Here is a 17246-nt window from a genome sequence, read left to right as displayed (position 1 = left end):
TATTGTTTTTAAAAGTCTATGTTAACACTGGTAGATCATGAATAATTATGGTATACATTGAAATCCCTAAATCAATAATATTAAAAATAAAAATAATAATATTGGCTGGAAAGCTGAAGACTTATCACTTCTGAAATTATATAAATAATACCAAACTAATTTGACGGATATAGCATGTTCATGGATTGGAAGAATAAACATTAAAATGTCAAATCTCTACAATTTTATGTATTAATTCAATCATAATTCTATTAGGAGTATTTTTGAAAATGACAAGCAACATAAAAAATTCATACAGAAATGGAAATAAAAATAATCCTATAAAAGAACAAAATTGAAACATTTATAATACATACTCCAGACTAACGCCAAGGTAATTAAGATAGAGTGGTTGTAGTGGAAGAACTGACAAACTGGTCAATGGATCAGAAGAGAGTGCCCAGATATAAATACACATTATTACAATCATTTAAGTTTTGACATAGTAGCCAATTGGGAAGGTAAAGTGTTTTCAACAAGTGAAACTGGAATTACTGGATATCAATATTGGGGGAAAAGTGAACATCTACCTCTGCCTCACACTGTTGAAAAATAATTTGTATTGTTTCACAGACCTAAAGGTAAAAAGCTAAATACTTAAAACTTTTATTGAAAAACTTTAGACAATACTTCTGTGTCTTTGGGTGGGCATATGCAGCTTAGACAGGAAAGCAAAAGAAACAAGCATAAAAAATAATTGGTGAATACATCTCCATTAAAAGTAAAAATTTTGATTACCAAAATGCAACATTAAGTAAGTAATTAGGCAATCTACAGACTGGGAAAAATATTCACAGATCACATCTCTCAAAAAACTGGTTTTCGAGTTATAGAAAAACTGTCCACAACTCAATAAAAACGAGGAAAGAGAAACCAACCCCAAAAAATAGGTGAAAAATTTAAGTAGACACACATAAAAGAAGACATACAAATAGACAATATATGCATGAAGAAGTTCTAACATCATTTGTCCTTATAAAAAGGCAAATTAAAATCATCAGGACATATCACTACACATCTACTAGAATGGTTAATTGAAAACAATAACAGCACTCATGGAACTTTACCAAAAGAGACCTATTTAATCTGTGGATTATATGAGCATATATTTATAATTCCATTTTGATTTACTGAATGTGTTTTTTAGTGCATCTCTTCATGCAGCTTTTTTAGTTGTTGTTCTAGGTATTTCACTATTTATACACAACTGATCAGTCTATTGGTGTTCTCTTTTCACCATTCAAGTTAAAAATAGAAATCTTATTGCCCTTTATATCCCTTTGTGTCTCTCACTTTACAATATGTCTTAAATAGCTCCTCTTCATACATACACTTAGGACTACATTAGACAGTGTTAAATTTTTACTTTAACCAGCACACATAATTTAGAAAACACAGAGGAGGAATGTGTATTTTATTTACTCATGTTTTGCTTACTGTGATCTTTCTTTATTCCTGATTTCCAAGATTCCATATTTTAGTGTTTCCTTTCTGTTTAAAGAACTTTCTTTAGCCCTTCTTTTATGATAGGTGTGTCTGTGATAAATTATTTTTGTTTTCCTTCATGTGACAGTATCTTGATTTCTCCTTTATTCCTGAAGGGTATTCTCAGTGGGCATATTGTGAGTATACTGTGTATATACAGTGATTTTTCTTGTGGCACATGAAAAATAGTATTGTTTACCTATTATTTCTGGCAACCATGGTTTCTGATACAGAATATAATATTTTTTCAAATTATTTTTACTCTATAGGTAAACTGTCATTTTTCTGTTGATGCTTTTGAAATTTATTCTTCCTACTTAGTTTTTAGAAAGTAATTATGATGTATCTTGATGTAGATTATTTGACTTAATACTATTTAGAACTAACTCAAGTTGAATCTGTAGGTTTATGTCTTTTGCAACATTTGGAGAGTTTTCAGCCATTATTTCTTTAAGTACACTTATAGCTCCTCCTCCTTTACCTCCCCTGCCAGGAAAAACTCAAATCTATGAGTGTTAAATCTTTTTTTATTCTCCTATAAGCCCGTGAGACTTTGTTCACTTTCTTCAGTGTATCTTTTCTATGCTGTTGAAATTGCATAATTTCTATTATTCCATCTTCAATTTCACTGGGATTTTTGTTGGTTGTCATTGATGATCTTCTGCTCTGTCACCTCCATTCTCCTGTTGAGTTCAACCTGAGCTTTTTATTTTGGTTATTGCATTTTTAAGTTGTAATATTTCTATTTAGGTCTTCTTAATATATTCAATTTCTTTGAAGAGACTCTGTTTTTTTATTTTTTTAATTTAATTTATTAAAAATTATGTTATAATTGCTCATTGAAGAGGTTTTATAATGGGTGCATTAAAATCTTTTTCAGATATTTCTAATGTCTCTGTTTTCTCAGTCTTGTCATCAATTGATCCTCTATTTTCAAATCCATTGTGACATATTCTTGATTCTTGTTATGATGATTGATTTTCAATTGAAGCTTAAATATTTTTGTATTGTGTTATTTGACTTTTGAGTCTTGTTAAAATGTTCTGTTTTAGCTGATCCATTCTGACATTGTTCTGCCAAATGGTGAGAGAAGTCCAGGTTACACACTAAGTCTCTATTCATACTACGGATGGGGAGGAGGAAGTTTCTTGTTATTACTAGGCTAAGGTAAGGTGGGAGTCATAACCATTTAGATTCTTGGAATATGTTGCACCTTTTCAATGCCCTCTTTTTTTTTTTTTTTTTTTTGCAGTACACGGGCCTCTCACTGTTGTGGCCTCTCCTGTTGTGGAGCACAGACTCCGGATGCGCAGGCTCAGCGGCCATGGCTCACAGGCCCAGCCACTCCGCGGCACGTGGGATCTTCCTGGACCGGGGCACAAACCTGTGTCCCGTGCATTGGCGGGTGGACTCTCAACCACTGCGCCACCAGGGAAGCCCTTCAATGCCCTTTTAATGTCTCATTTTCCAGATTTCCTAATTTTTCTAGCAAGACTCTTGTTTACCCCAGCTATTATTTCCACCCCAGGCAGCTTTGATGTTAAGGAATTGCCACTGAATGTTTCTATGAATGCTCTAAGGGATAGGGTTTCTCAGTGAGAGAGTTCAGACAACAATATAGACAAACTCTGTGTCTGGATAGTTTTCAGGAAACTGCCAACCAGTTCAAATAGTGACAATCTCTGGAGATGGGGCTTTTGACAAACTCTAAAACCTTCACTAACAGCTGTTAAGCTTCTAGTTTTGATGGCTATCCTTGTTACAAGACTGTTAATTTCAAGGGTGCATGGGGTAAGGGAAATGGGAAAGGGAAAGTTAAAACACCAAGAAATTTGTATTTACTGTGATTCAGTCATTTTTCTTGAATAACCACTCTCTCAGTTTGCCTGTGGTTAATTTCTAGAGTTCTAAAAAGTTCATTTTGACAATTTTTACCAGTATCGACAATTTTTGCGACTTTGTAAATAACTTAAAGCTAGAAATAAGAGTATTTGGCTGCTACTTAATGCCTAATGATTTACAAAAAAATGAGAAAGTCGCCTTTAAGTCAGGGGAAGAGACTTTGCACGGAGATCATTCACATTTACAACCGTGGTTCAATTCCTCCGACCAATGCTTACAACTGAACGCTAAAAGGATGAGCCCCGTTCATGCCCGGCATCTCTCTTTAATGGCAGATTTCAAAGCATAAGCAGCGGCAGAGCAGCAGTTGCTCAAAGCTACAACTTTGCCAGGCAGGTTAAGGTCACGTGATTGCGCATTTGTTTCCCCCAGACGCGGGTATCACGGCGATGTGCCTTTCACCGTCAAAGCCAGGGTCTGTAAGGAGTCAGGAAGGGACGTCTGCCGTGAACAGACCAGAAGCTTTGTGCGGCTCCTTTCTCCCTGAGGTGTGTGGCCTGGAGAACTCCACAGTACGTTCTGTCAATAGCGAGAGTTCCGAGTCCTCAGGATGCACGCTGGGCCTGGGGGAATGGGGATCACCTGGGACTCTAGCGCTTTCAGCTGACACCAAGGCCTTGTCTGGAAGTGTCTGCCAACTGGTCCCCACCAGGGGAAGCACAGTCTTCAGCCTGACCTCAAGTGACCTTTTGGACGCGTCTGATTCCAAATCTTATCACTGAAGAGTCAGTCTGCATTTGTTTTGTTTGTTTGTTTGTTTCTTGTTTTTTTTTTAAATAAAAGAGCCTAGCTAAAAAAAAAAAAAAAAAAAAAAATCACTGCTTTTATGGACTAGCATATTCTATAGCTCTTACTCCACCATTCCAAAGTGTTTTCAAGGTTGTTTTAAACACCAAATTTGGGGGATGTTTGTTTTGTAGCAACCAGAAAACTGTTATTAGATGGTGAGGGAGAAAACTAGAAAAATGAAGCATGATGCATTTTAAAGACTGCATATTTAATATGGTTTAGGGAAAAAATACCTTGTGCAACCTATTATCTTTTTTTTTGGATTCTGATCACTGACCATTGGTTTAATACTTTGCCGACTCTATAGACTTTTTTTTATCTTTGTTCTTTTGTTTTTGTTCAGTAGACTTTATTAATCAACATTTCCCACCATATAAACCATGTATATCAAAAAAATGTGTCTCTGGTGATTATAAAATGAAAAGATGTTCCTTTGTTAATTAAATTTGTTTTTGTTTTTATTCTGCTTTTCCCCTTAGGCCACTATCAATGTCAAATTTGTTTTAGCCAAGAGGCACAAACATAATGTTTCATCATGAAATATATAAAGGTATACATTATGAAAGAAATGTTATCAAAATCTCATGTAAAATGTAGATATTTATATTTATGACAGCTCTATAACATAAATGGCATTATCTTCACAAATTTATTAACTTTGCTTCTTTGACATAAAACTCTAAAAATGATTAATGATAGAAATAAAAATACATTATTCATTAATTGCACAAATCTGTAAAATAGCCTATTTTTAGAAATATTTATCATTTTAGATTATAATGGATTTGTTGCTTTGTTTCTATATAGTAATCAATTGATATACTTCTTTTGGGAGCTCATTAATATATTTATTTTGAGATAAAGAGAATACAGATTATAAGTTAAATTAACTGATATTGAGGTGTTCAGCTCATCACAACTTTTATTTTAAGGAGAAGATTTACATATATATTCTTTCCAATAAGGCTATATTCTGCTTATGAAGAGAACTCAAATCAGATTTCTATTGTTTATTTTTATCTCAAATATTCTAAACCATAATCTATTTCTGTCACTGTGGGCTACAATAAAGGTAAGAGTTGATTTGGATTTTTAAAATTTTATACATATGGAAGGTTTTCTGAACTTAAAATTTATCAAATTCTATCATGAAAACATTGTAGTGTCCTATATATATATATATATATATATATATATATATATATTCATTTTAGATGGAGTGGAGAATTTATAGCCAACTCTTGGAAAACATATGCAGTTTTCCCTGTCCATGTGAGTATATGGTTTAGTACATTCCCTGATGTACAAACTTTTAAAACATATTAAATCAGGTAAATGGAAAGGGACAAAGGTCTTCTATATGAAGTTTATATGTACTTGAACTCAGCAATAATTTGAATGATTTTTGCTATTATTAAAAAATATAGACACTATGTTTCATGATTTTGATAATGATATCTTTTCATTTATTTCCAGCATTTGTTATTTCCTTTGTTGGGGGCACATTAAAAAAAAATAAACATTATCAAGTGCATCACCCCTTTATCATAACTGAGCTTTGCAAATCCTAAATAGTAAAGTGGTACAAGATTTGATTTTAAAATATCTTAAATTAAAGAAATGAAACTTATCTATTACCATATTCCAAACTGTGTTTGATGGGCTCAAAAACACTACTTTCTTAACCTTTTAGTGCCTTCTCTGCATATTTGTTTAGGAGAAATGTAAATTTACTCTCTCTGTACTTTATAAATTCCCCATGGAGTCTCTTCTCACTAAAGTGTTCAATTGCTACTTGTGAGGATGATGGTAACACTGATCAAGGCTGTGTTGGGACAGCATCAAGATACATTCTAGTTAGATTTCAACTGATGGGACATGCTGGGGATTTCAGGTTTAACTTTCTTATTAAATAAAAAGTTGGAAATATTGTCCAAGGACATTTCTAAGTGTTATATTTCTGTTTGCACCTAAATTTTCTGAAGAAAAATATTTCTAATCAAAAGCATTTATTTTAGAGTTCAGTAATTATTTTTCACCAAAATAAAACACACTCTTGCTATTTTCACACATTGTCTTTTTTTAGGTGCTTCAAGTTACCTGGTTTTTAATCATTAGTTAAAGTATTCAAATCATAACAATGCTATATCTGTGATGATAAAAACAGAACTTTTCAAACCTTTCTATTTGTCCTTGATATATATTATAACTTGGTTTTAAAGGATGTCACTTTTGTTTCTTCCCCAAAAAGAAGTGGGAGCAGGAAAATCTGCCTTTTTATATCACACCTGATAAAGTGTAATGCAGTTTAACACAAATCTCTAGACTGGATATTAGGCATTATGGGTTACGGTTTCAACACTTCCACAAACCTCTCTCTCAATTGAATCCAGTCTAAATTGTGGGGAATAGAATTTGTTCCAATTTTGGACAAACAATCAGGTTGCCCTTATATCTGAGTATTGTGTCTAATTGCAATCATAAGAACATACAAATGCAAAAGGACTAAGAATTGACTGAAGTCCTTCTATTCTTATAAGACAGGGTTTGCTACTCTTTCTTCAAAACAGCTGTTTTTAAGGGATTAGAATTTGAGTTTGCTGAGAATGCCACTGAAGTATTTTGACTGCCCTGACCACAGTTTGAAAAATTCTATCATAATCCATAGAGATAAATCAATTTTCCTATATAAATGGATAACATATCATTTCCCACCCCACTTGTGAAACCAGGAAGGTAATATTGATACCAATGATATATACATTTGAAAAAAGGAAAGTCTAAAAATTTAGTAGGTGAATTTCACACTGTGGCAGGACTTTCACACATTGGATGAAAGACAAATAACATGACAAATGGCAAAATATGGGAATAAATGTCACTATAAAATCATTTAATGTATAAAGTATATATATATACATATGTATGATTGTAGAAAATGTAGTATACTTCTTTAAGTTGTTAATAATAGAAAAAATTTACTATGTGGTATATAGAGACTCACTGTACATTCTTAACTTTTCTGTAAACCAAAAATGTTTTAGAAAATAAAGCCTATTTTAAAACTTTAAAAATACATGTTCACCTTTAACTTTCACCCATAAAATTTTATTATGATGCTTGGAAAACTATTGGATGTTAATATAATGCATTATCACATTTCATCCTTTTTGTGTAGTGTATTCATTAAGCAATATTTTGTTCTTTTTCCATTAAATTCATGCCTTCACAGGACAATAGGATTAATGAATAAAGAGTTGAGAAAATAGTTTGAATATCTTGCAATCTAAATGACAAGGCTTATGATGATTCAAAATGAAATACCAATAAATTTACTTTAAGAATATCATGAATCAGATATTCAAATATTGAAAATGTAATGCAACTATATTATAGTAATTTATGTTGGTTTTTAAAAATTCCCATTTTTCAAATATTCATCAGTTCTAGATGCATCAGAGAGCAGAATGTTTGTGATTAAATAAGCTTATTTTTTTGACAGATACATAACTATGTACCCTGAGGAAAGCAACAGAGAAAACAGACTTTGTATAATATCTTCAATATAATTAATCATTGATATTTGGAGCTTAGAATTAAAATGATTCAGAAGAGTAACAACCTTGGGTAGATTAAAATCCAAAAAGGGAGCCAAACCAACATGTAGCTCAGTTCATGACTCTTACAAAACACTTAATGATTGCTTATTATTTTAAGCTTTGTATGGTTTGAATCAATATGGAGCCTAAAATGATGTTAACTTAAAATCCAGAAAAACTCTATTCAGTGCTCTGTGATGACCTAAATGGGAAAAGGAAATCTTAAAAAGAGGGGGTATATGTATAACTCACTTTGCTGTACAGCAGAGACTAACACAACATTGTAAAAGCAACTATACTCTAATAATTTTTATTTTTTTAGAAATCATTTTCTCTGTATCGTTGGAGAAATGGGAAATTATGACTCCAGAATACAGTATGGGAAAATCCCCATTATAAAAATATAATCAATTATATATTACATGTATTATATTTTGGCATTTATTATAACCCTCCTTATTTGCCATGAAAACAATACTTTACCAGTTGAGTAATATAAATTAATAAAAACACATACATTTAAAAACTGTATTTTAAGGTAAGCCTTGAAAAAATGTTGCTTTTAGTAAATGTCAGCTAATGAAAATAATTAAGTAGAAACTGTATCTGGGAAACATTTAATACTCAGCAAAGGGAAAACACCATTGTTAAGTCTATCGTGTCTTCTAGCTTTAGACTTTATTTCCCCTTCTTTCCCTCCTTCTTCTTCCTCCCCCTCCACCTTCTACTCCTCTCCTCTTCCCCCTCTCCTTCCTTCCCCTCTCCCTTCTTCCCTTTCTTCCTCCTCTTCCTTCTTCTCCTTCTCCTCCTTCTCCTTCTCCTTCTTCTCCTCATTTTCTCCTTCTCCTTCTCCTTCTCCTTCTCCTTCCTCCTCTTCTTCTTCTTCTTCTTTTTCTTCTTCTTCTTCTTCTTCTTCTTCTTCTTCTTCTTCTTCTTCTTCTTCTTCTTCTTCTTCTTCTTCTTCTTCTTCTTCTTCTTCTTCTTCTTCTTCTTCTTCTTCCTCTTCCTCTTCCTCTTCCTCTTCTTCTTCTTCTTCTTCTTCTTCTTCTTCTTCTTCTTCTTCTTCTTCTTCTTCTTCTTCTTCTTCTTCTTCTTCTTCTTCTTCTTCTTCTTCTTCTTCTTCTTCTTCTTCTTCTTCCTCCTCCTCCTTCTGCTCCTCTACCTCTCCTGCTCTTGCTTCTTCTTCTTCTGCTTCATATTTATTAACTCAATTTGAAATTTGGACCTGCTAAAATCCCTTGCTAGAGATTTCAAAATACATTTATAATTTCATGGAGTTATCTATACATATAAGTATATCACTTTTCTCAACACTTGAACATGTTTCAATGAGTTTTCAGCATAAGTGGAGGCTATATTAGTGGATTAGGGTTTTAAAATATAAGCTATTCATTAGAGAATAAATTCAGGATTTTTTTCAATTAATTATCAAGTGTCCACTCGAGGAACTGAAACTAAAATACAACAAACAAAAGATAACTACAAGATGTGAAATATATGCCATACATATCTTAGCACCAATATAAAAAGCAAATAATAATAAATATAAACTCCAAATTGAATGTTGCAAAGGTAAATACTTGGAATTAAAAGAAGTCTCTCTTTACAAAAGCAACTGTAGACATTGCCCTTCACTGTAAGTAGCTACAGAAATTTTATAAATTTACTGAAAGATATTAATTCCCTTAAGCTCAAAAAGACAATGAATACTTATACCATGTCATTCAATCAGTCTTCCATTCATTCAACAAGAATTTATAGTCTCCTATTTGTTCCAGATATCTCTGAAAGGTAGAAGTTTTGATAGAGGCCAATAGCAAAAGTTATCCTGTCTCATGAAACTTGTATTTCAGTGAATATGTTTTTTATTTTAATATCATATTTTAAAACTTTCAGAAGGTATAGAACTTTTGACATTTACCTTTAATAATACAAATTTAAATGTAACTATATTATTTTATGTTTTATATGACCAAGATTCTGTCTTTATAATTTCTTCCCTTGTCTCACTTAAGATAATGCTGTGCCAGTTTCATTAATTCATTCTTTCATTAACTCATTTATTCAATAAACATTCATCATATGCAGGGTATTCCATGATTGGCACTAGAATAATAAGCCATGACCCTCTCTTCAAGAAACTTACAGTCTACTAAAGCAATCCAAAATGTTAAATAGATATATGCAGGATTAATTTGTCCCTTAAAGCACTACTTCCTTCTAATTTAATCTCAGATTTCAATACCTATGCCCTTTAAAATTGAGAAACATGGACATTCTACAATGGAAAGTAAAGTTTCACTTCAACGTTTACCAAGAAATAGAGTTTATCTCTTTTGCATCCCCAATGACTGAGACAGTGTCTGGTACACAGTTCGTTGCTCAGAAAATAGTGCTTAACTGGTTAAATCATGATTTAAATAACCTTTATTTTTAAAAAAGTAAATTGGATAACAAGAATGTGTTTGGAGTTAATGTCTTGTTAAGAGAACAACATATGATTCTACCAGGCTGAAATGAAAAGGAAGATAGGAGAACAGACCACTGTTACCATCTTGAAAGAATATTTTACTTGAAACAATACCAGAGACATAGGGGTTTACATAAATATGGTTTTACTGATGTGTCATATATATGTTTACAGGATATCTTAGGAGATGGAAAAAACTAGAAAATTTACTTCATGTGTATATGAAGGGATATGTTATTTCTTAAAATTTGGTCTAGTGGCAGCAGAGTTCCTCATTTAATAACACATTTTTTAATCTATGGAGTATAATAAACATAACTTTCATATTGAAAGGTATGTTAGAGATAGCCATTGACTTCAAAGTCTGTGAACCCTCTTTGTGTAATATTTTCCAGTTAAGATAAGAATAATGAAGTAACATAATAACTTAAGGCAGAAAACTATCTACGATAATATCTACTCAGTCTTACATTTGCATTTTCAAATTCATCAACAACATCCTACTTTTTACATACAATTTAATCCATTTTAAAGATATAAATATAAGGCTAAACCAGTTAAATTTCTCTAGTTTGAAATATTCCTTATTATTTACCCATTTTCTTCTCTTTCACATGTCTAGTTTATCAATGCCTGTTAAAAAGTGGTTATGAGAAATGTACAAAAATCTCATGTGACATAGCATATTTTTTCTTCATTCAGGTTTGCACAACAGAGAATTTTCTATTTCATCATCTTTTCTGTACAATTATGAAGGAATTCTATTGTTATGTTTGACCTCAAAATGTAGTTAAAATATTAAGAAAGGAAATTTTGACTAGATAAGAAATAATAATAAAGATAAGAGAAGTGTATCATGTAGACTAGCATATTAGTCAATATGGCTGGTGTGTTTTAAGTCAAGTGTCTTCTAAGGGAATAAAATTCTAGCTTGTAAACTTACACAGGTATGGCAACTGAAGACTTTTATCTCTTATTAACAAAGAATTCAATCTGCCTTTTGAATCAATTTCCCTTTAATTAAAGTAAAATATCTTAGAGTTTTGCTATCATGAATTCTGGGAAATATCTTTTATATAATGACTAATAAAAAATACTTCTAAGTTAGAATTTGCAAGTATTCATCTCATTTGTCTGTACCCTATGTTTTTTTTCTGTATCAAATATATTCTTAAAAAAGGTCATTGTTAAAGTATGCATATTAAAAATTTTGTAGAGATGAGAGCTAAATAAGCTAGCTACTGGATATCTAAGTATAATATAATGTCCCTGAAAGTTTCACTCTTCTAAAAATTATAGCAATTAGCAAGTTTCCTCCCAGTCTAGGAACAGTGAAAAGATCCATTTTGGTTTTCTCAGGCTTTTATTTTTTTGTAGGAAATCCTCTCTCAGGATTTCTGTCTCAATTTCTCTTCTTACAATCTGACAAGCCTGAATTGATCACTGAATAACTCAATTAAAACTACTTTTTTTTTTTTTTACAGTTTCTCTCCCATTGCCTGAATTTTATATAAATGACTCCTATTAAATGTATGAGCAAAGTGAAATCACTTTGCAGGAGATGAACCTTTGATATCTAGGGATTAGCTTTTTCTGTGTTTGCACATGGAGGTCCCTTTTCATTCTTTATAAGTGGATTTTAATGATACAGAAACTCCATTTATCATGATACATTAATTAGCTGTGCTATACTCCCTAAGATAAAATGCATAATAAAAGTGTAAAGTGAGATGAAACAACCTTTACTCTTAAGAATGTCAGGAACCAGGTTATTCAAACATAGATTGCACATTTTTCTATCGTTTTTAACTTTAATAAGGTATTGTTACCTTTTACCGAGAGCAATACTCTTTTTTTTTCAATTCTTCATATTTATCCTACCCCCTTATTTTTTCAGATTTCTCAGTCAAAGACCAGTTAGTTCATTTAGTGACACATATAAGTATGCCGAGTTCATGAAATTTGTGACCCTTTTCTCTTTCCATCCATCTTGTGTAAAGACAAAGGGGATAAGTTTACCCCATTTGAAAGAACTGCACCCAAGCACTTCTATGATTTCACTGATCACAACTAATTTCTTCCTACCTTCTCCCTAATAGTTGCTCTGCATTCAGAGTCACTGTGTCTTTCTTCTTAGATGTTCTTATCAGCACAGCTATAAGAATAGATACAAAGGTTTCACACATTCCTTATGCTTTTACCTGTCTCCTGTATTTAATTTATGTATTAGGAGAAAAGAGTCCTGAGTTAAGACTCAGGATAACTATTGGGTTGACCAAAAGATTTGTTCGTATTTTTCTGTAAGATGGTTCTAGTAATGTTTAGTTGTCTTTAATTACATTGGAAACAATTTTGTTAGATTGTATTGTGACAGCTGTCATATCAGCATGCATTAAAAGAAAAAACCTTACCAAATTGGTGAATTTTTGTGTAGCCATTTTAATATTGAAGATGGAAGAAAAAAAGCAGCATCTTCAGAATATTATGCTTTATTATTACATTCAAGAAAGGTAAAAACACAACTGAAATGCAAAAAAAAAAATTGTGCAGTGTATGGAGTAGGTGCTGTGACTGACTGAATATATCAAAAGTGGTTTGCTAAGTTTCTTGCTGGTGATTTCTAGCTGGACGATGATCCATGGTTGGGTACACTTGAAGCTGATAGCAGTCAAATCAAGACATTAATTGAGAACAATCAACATTATACCATGCAGGAGATAGCCGACATACTCAAAATATCCAAATCAAGTGCTGAAAATCATTTACACCAACTTGGTTATGTTAGTCCCTTTGATGTTTGGGTTCCACATAACTTAAGTGAAAGAAACCGTCTTGACTGTATTTCCGCATGCAATTCTCTACTTAAACAAAACGAAAGTGTTCCTTTTTAAAAAAAAACAAATTGTGACGGCCATGGAAAGTGGATACTGTAGAATCATGTAGAACAGAAGAGATTGTGGGGCAAGTGAAATGAACCACCATCAACCACACAAAAGACCGGTCTTCATTCAAAGAAAGTGATGCTGTGTATATGGTGGGATTGGAAAGGAGTCCTCTATTATGAGATTCTTCTGGAAAACAAAATGATTAATTCCAACAAGTACTGCTCTCAATTAGACCAACTGAAAACACGCAATGAAAATTGCCTGGAATTAATCCACAGAAGGTGCATAATCTTCCATCAGGATACCACAAGACCACACGTTTCTTTGATGACCAGGCAAAACCTATTACAGCTTGGCTGGGAAGTTCTGATTCATCCGCCATATTCACCAGATATTGCACCTTCATATTTCCATTTATTTCGGTCTTTACAAAATTCTCTTAATGGAAAAATATTTCAATTCCCTGGAAGACTGTAAAGGGAACCTGGAACAGTTCTTTGCCCAAAAAGATAAAAAGTTTTGGGAAGATGGAATTATGAAGTTATCTGAAAAATGGCAGAAGGTAGTGGAACGAAATGGTGACTACATTGTTCAATAAAGTTCTTGGTGAAAATGAAAAATGTGTCTTTTATTTTTACTTAAAAACCAAAGAAACTTTTTGGCCAACCCAATAGTTTTTCACTATAGTTTTGTCACAGATACTGTGTTGGACCTTTGCTTATATTTTCTGATGTGTACAAGGAATATGTTAGAGAATCTCAAAACTTCTAATAAGTTTTGACAGAAGACTACTGCTGAAAGAACTGTAAACCTCAGACCTATTTAAAGAGTCTCTAGGTATACCTAAAGACAACAAGGGAAACTAAAACATGGAGACTATAGGAAAGTTTAGCCTTTGACACCACAGCTGCAGCAAACAGTAAACATAATCTGGTCCCTAGCCAGATAAACATAAAATCTCACATGAAAGGCCTATCTACCTCATTTCCTTTTACTCTGTACAACATGCCCAGTTTTCAACACAATTTACAAGGTTGCCATTTAAATGGCAAAAAACACAGTATGAAGAGAAAAGCCAAGCTTTAGAACCAAACTCAGACATTCCAGAGATTTTTGGAATTATCACACCAGAAATTTAAAATAAATATGATTAATATGCTCAGAGTTTTAATGCAAAAATTGGACAACATGCATGAACATATGGATAATGAAAGTAAAAAGATGGAAGTTCTAAGAAAACATCAAAAGAAAATTCTAGAAATGAAAACTTCTGTAACAGAAATGGACATGGCAAAGGAGCTAATCAGTGAGCTTGAAGATATGTCAATAGAAACTTCAAAAGCTGCAATGCAAAGAGAAAGAACAATTAATTAAAAAGATGACATACAATCTAAGAACTGTGTGACAATTACAAAATGTATAAATTATATGTAATGGGAATACTGGAGGGAAAGAAACTTCCCCCCTCCTCTTTCTTCTTCTTTCTTCATTAATTTAATTCATATCATTAATTTAACTAATAACATTTATATACATACCCCAATTTGAAATTTGGAGCTGTGGATATCCTTCGCTACTGGTTTCAAACTAAATTTATTATTTCATGAAGTAATCTATGCAAATAAGTATAAACTTTTATTAGCCTGTTTTCTAAAATCTTGTAATATTTCAATGACTATTTAACACACATATAGGTTATATCAGGAAATTTGTATTTTTAAAATATAAACTGTTTGGCTAATAAAGAATTCATTTTTGGATAAAGAGGGGCATTGCATGATGATAAGAGAGTCAATTTTCCAAGACAATATAACAATCCTTAATGTATATGTATGGAAAAACATAGCATCAAGATCAAAATTCATGAGGCAAAAACTGATAGAACTACAGGGAGAAATAGACAAATCCACTCTTATAGTTGGATGCTTCAACAGAACCAGCACACAAAAAATCTGTAAGGATATAGTTGAACTGAACAGTATTATAAACCAAATGCATCTAATTGACATTTATAGAATATTTCATCAAAGAACAGCAGAATACATATTTTTCTCAAGGTCACATTGAACATTCACCAAGATGTGTAACTTTCTGGACCATGAAGCACATTTTAACACGTTTAAAATAAGAGATATGATACAAAGTATGTGCTCAGACCACATGGAATTAAAGTAGAAATTAATGATAGAGAAAAAGCTAGAAATCCCAAAGTATTTTGAGATTAACATCACACTTCTAAAAAACACTGTGTCAAAAAAATGTGTTAAGTGGAATTTAAAATATTTTTATCTGATTAATATAAAAATACAACTTATCAAAATTTGTGTGATATGGCAAAAGTAGTGCATAGAGGAAAATTTACATCATAGAATGCAATATTAGAATGAAGAAAGATCTAAAACCAATCATCTAAGCTTCCACATTATGAAAAAATTAAAAAAAAAAACAAATTAAATCCAAAGAAGTGGATGAAAATAAATAATAAAATTCAGAACAGATATCAGTGACATTGAAAACAGGCAAACAATAGAAAAAATCAACAAAACAAAAAGCTAGTTTGTTGTGAATTTGTCAAATTAGCACTCGTTAAGTGGAACACAGTGTGCTGGATATTGTGTTGTTGCAGTTCAACAGCAGACCATAAAAGACTTGAAATAGAGAAGTTTATTACTCATAGGTCCTGGCATACCTAGAAGGTCCACGTGAGGAGGTCAAGGCAGAGTGCAGACAGAGATAGGACTTAGGACATATGTCTTTACTAGGGTCTGTAGGAAGTATTTTGCAGTCTAGCACGAAGACCAGACTGGTCAATTCAAACAAAAAGAGCAAGGATTTTGGTAAACCCCACAGGGGTCTTATCAAAGGGGTAGATATGAATAAGGTGTTGGGAGGCATGGGAGACTGTTAATCACAAGGGCTGTTGGGAAAATCATATCAGGAACTTACATTTGTTTGTGACTGCAGGCTGCTATCTATGGCCTCTGCTTGCATGAGGGGCTACTGTCAGTTTAAGGTCAATGCAGGCTACTTGGCCAAAAACGGATACTGAGGCAGCAAGACCATGGAGTAGCGGATGCCAAGGGCAGTAAATGGGTAATAAGGGAATACGCTGACCAACTCTATTGCCACAAATTCAATAACTTAAATTAAATATACCAATTCATTAAAACATACAAGTTACCAAAACTCACAAGGACAAATAGATCATCTGAAAAAATCTGTGTCTATTAAAGAAATTAAATATAAATAATAACAATCTAAATCAGAAAGCACCAGGACCCAATGGTTTCACTGGTGAATTCCACCAGACACTAAAGAGCAAAAGATATACAATTTTCTATAATCTGTTCCTGAAAGCAGAAGCAGAGGGAACACTTCCTAACTCATTTATAAGGTCAGCATTACTCTCATACCAAAACTAGACATTGCAAGAAAGGAAAACTATCTTATGATAGTAGGTGCAAAATTCTCAATAAAATATTAGGAAATCAAATCCAACGATGTATAAAAATAAGTACACACTACAACCATGTGGTATTTTACCAAATATACAAGGCTAGTTCAACATTCAAAAATAAATTAATGCAATATATTATATCAACAGGCTAAGAAGAAAAGTCATATGGTTACATCAATAGATACAGAAAAAACATTTGACAAAACCTAATGCCCATTTGTGGTTTTAAAATCTCAGCAAACTGGTAATAGAGGCAAATTTCCTCAAGTTTATAAAAATATCTACAAAAAATCAACTACTACATTATAATTAATGGTGATAAACTAGATGCTTTATTATTAAGCTCAGAAAAAAGGAAAGAATGTTTCCCTAACTACTTCTACTCAATATTTCAACACTGTAATAAATTTTCTATCTAATACATTAAGAAAACAATAGGAAATAAATATATACAGATTGTGAAGGAATAAATGAATCTGTCTTTATTAACAGATGTCATGATTGTCAATGGACAGAGTCCCAGATATTTCACACACACACACAAATCTTCTTAAACTAATAAGCCATTATAGCAAGGCTGCAGGACAAGAAGTTAATACAGAAAGATCAATTTCTTTCCT

Source organism: Grampus griseus, assembly GCF_964374135.1.
Source record: "Grampus griseus genome assembly, chromosome: 18".
NCBI classification, from domain to species: Eukaryota; Metazoa; Chordata; class Mammalia; order Artiodactyla; family Delphinidae; genus Grampus; species Grampus griseus.
The sequence above is the reverse complement of the archived record's forward strand: the minus strand, read 5'-3'. Positions refer to the sequence as shown.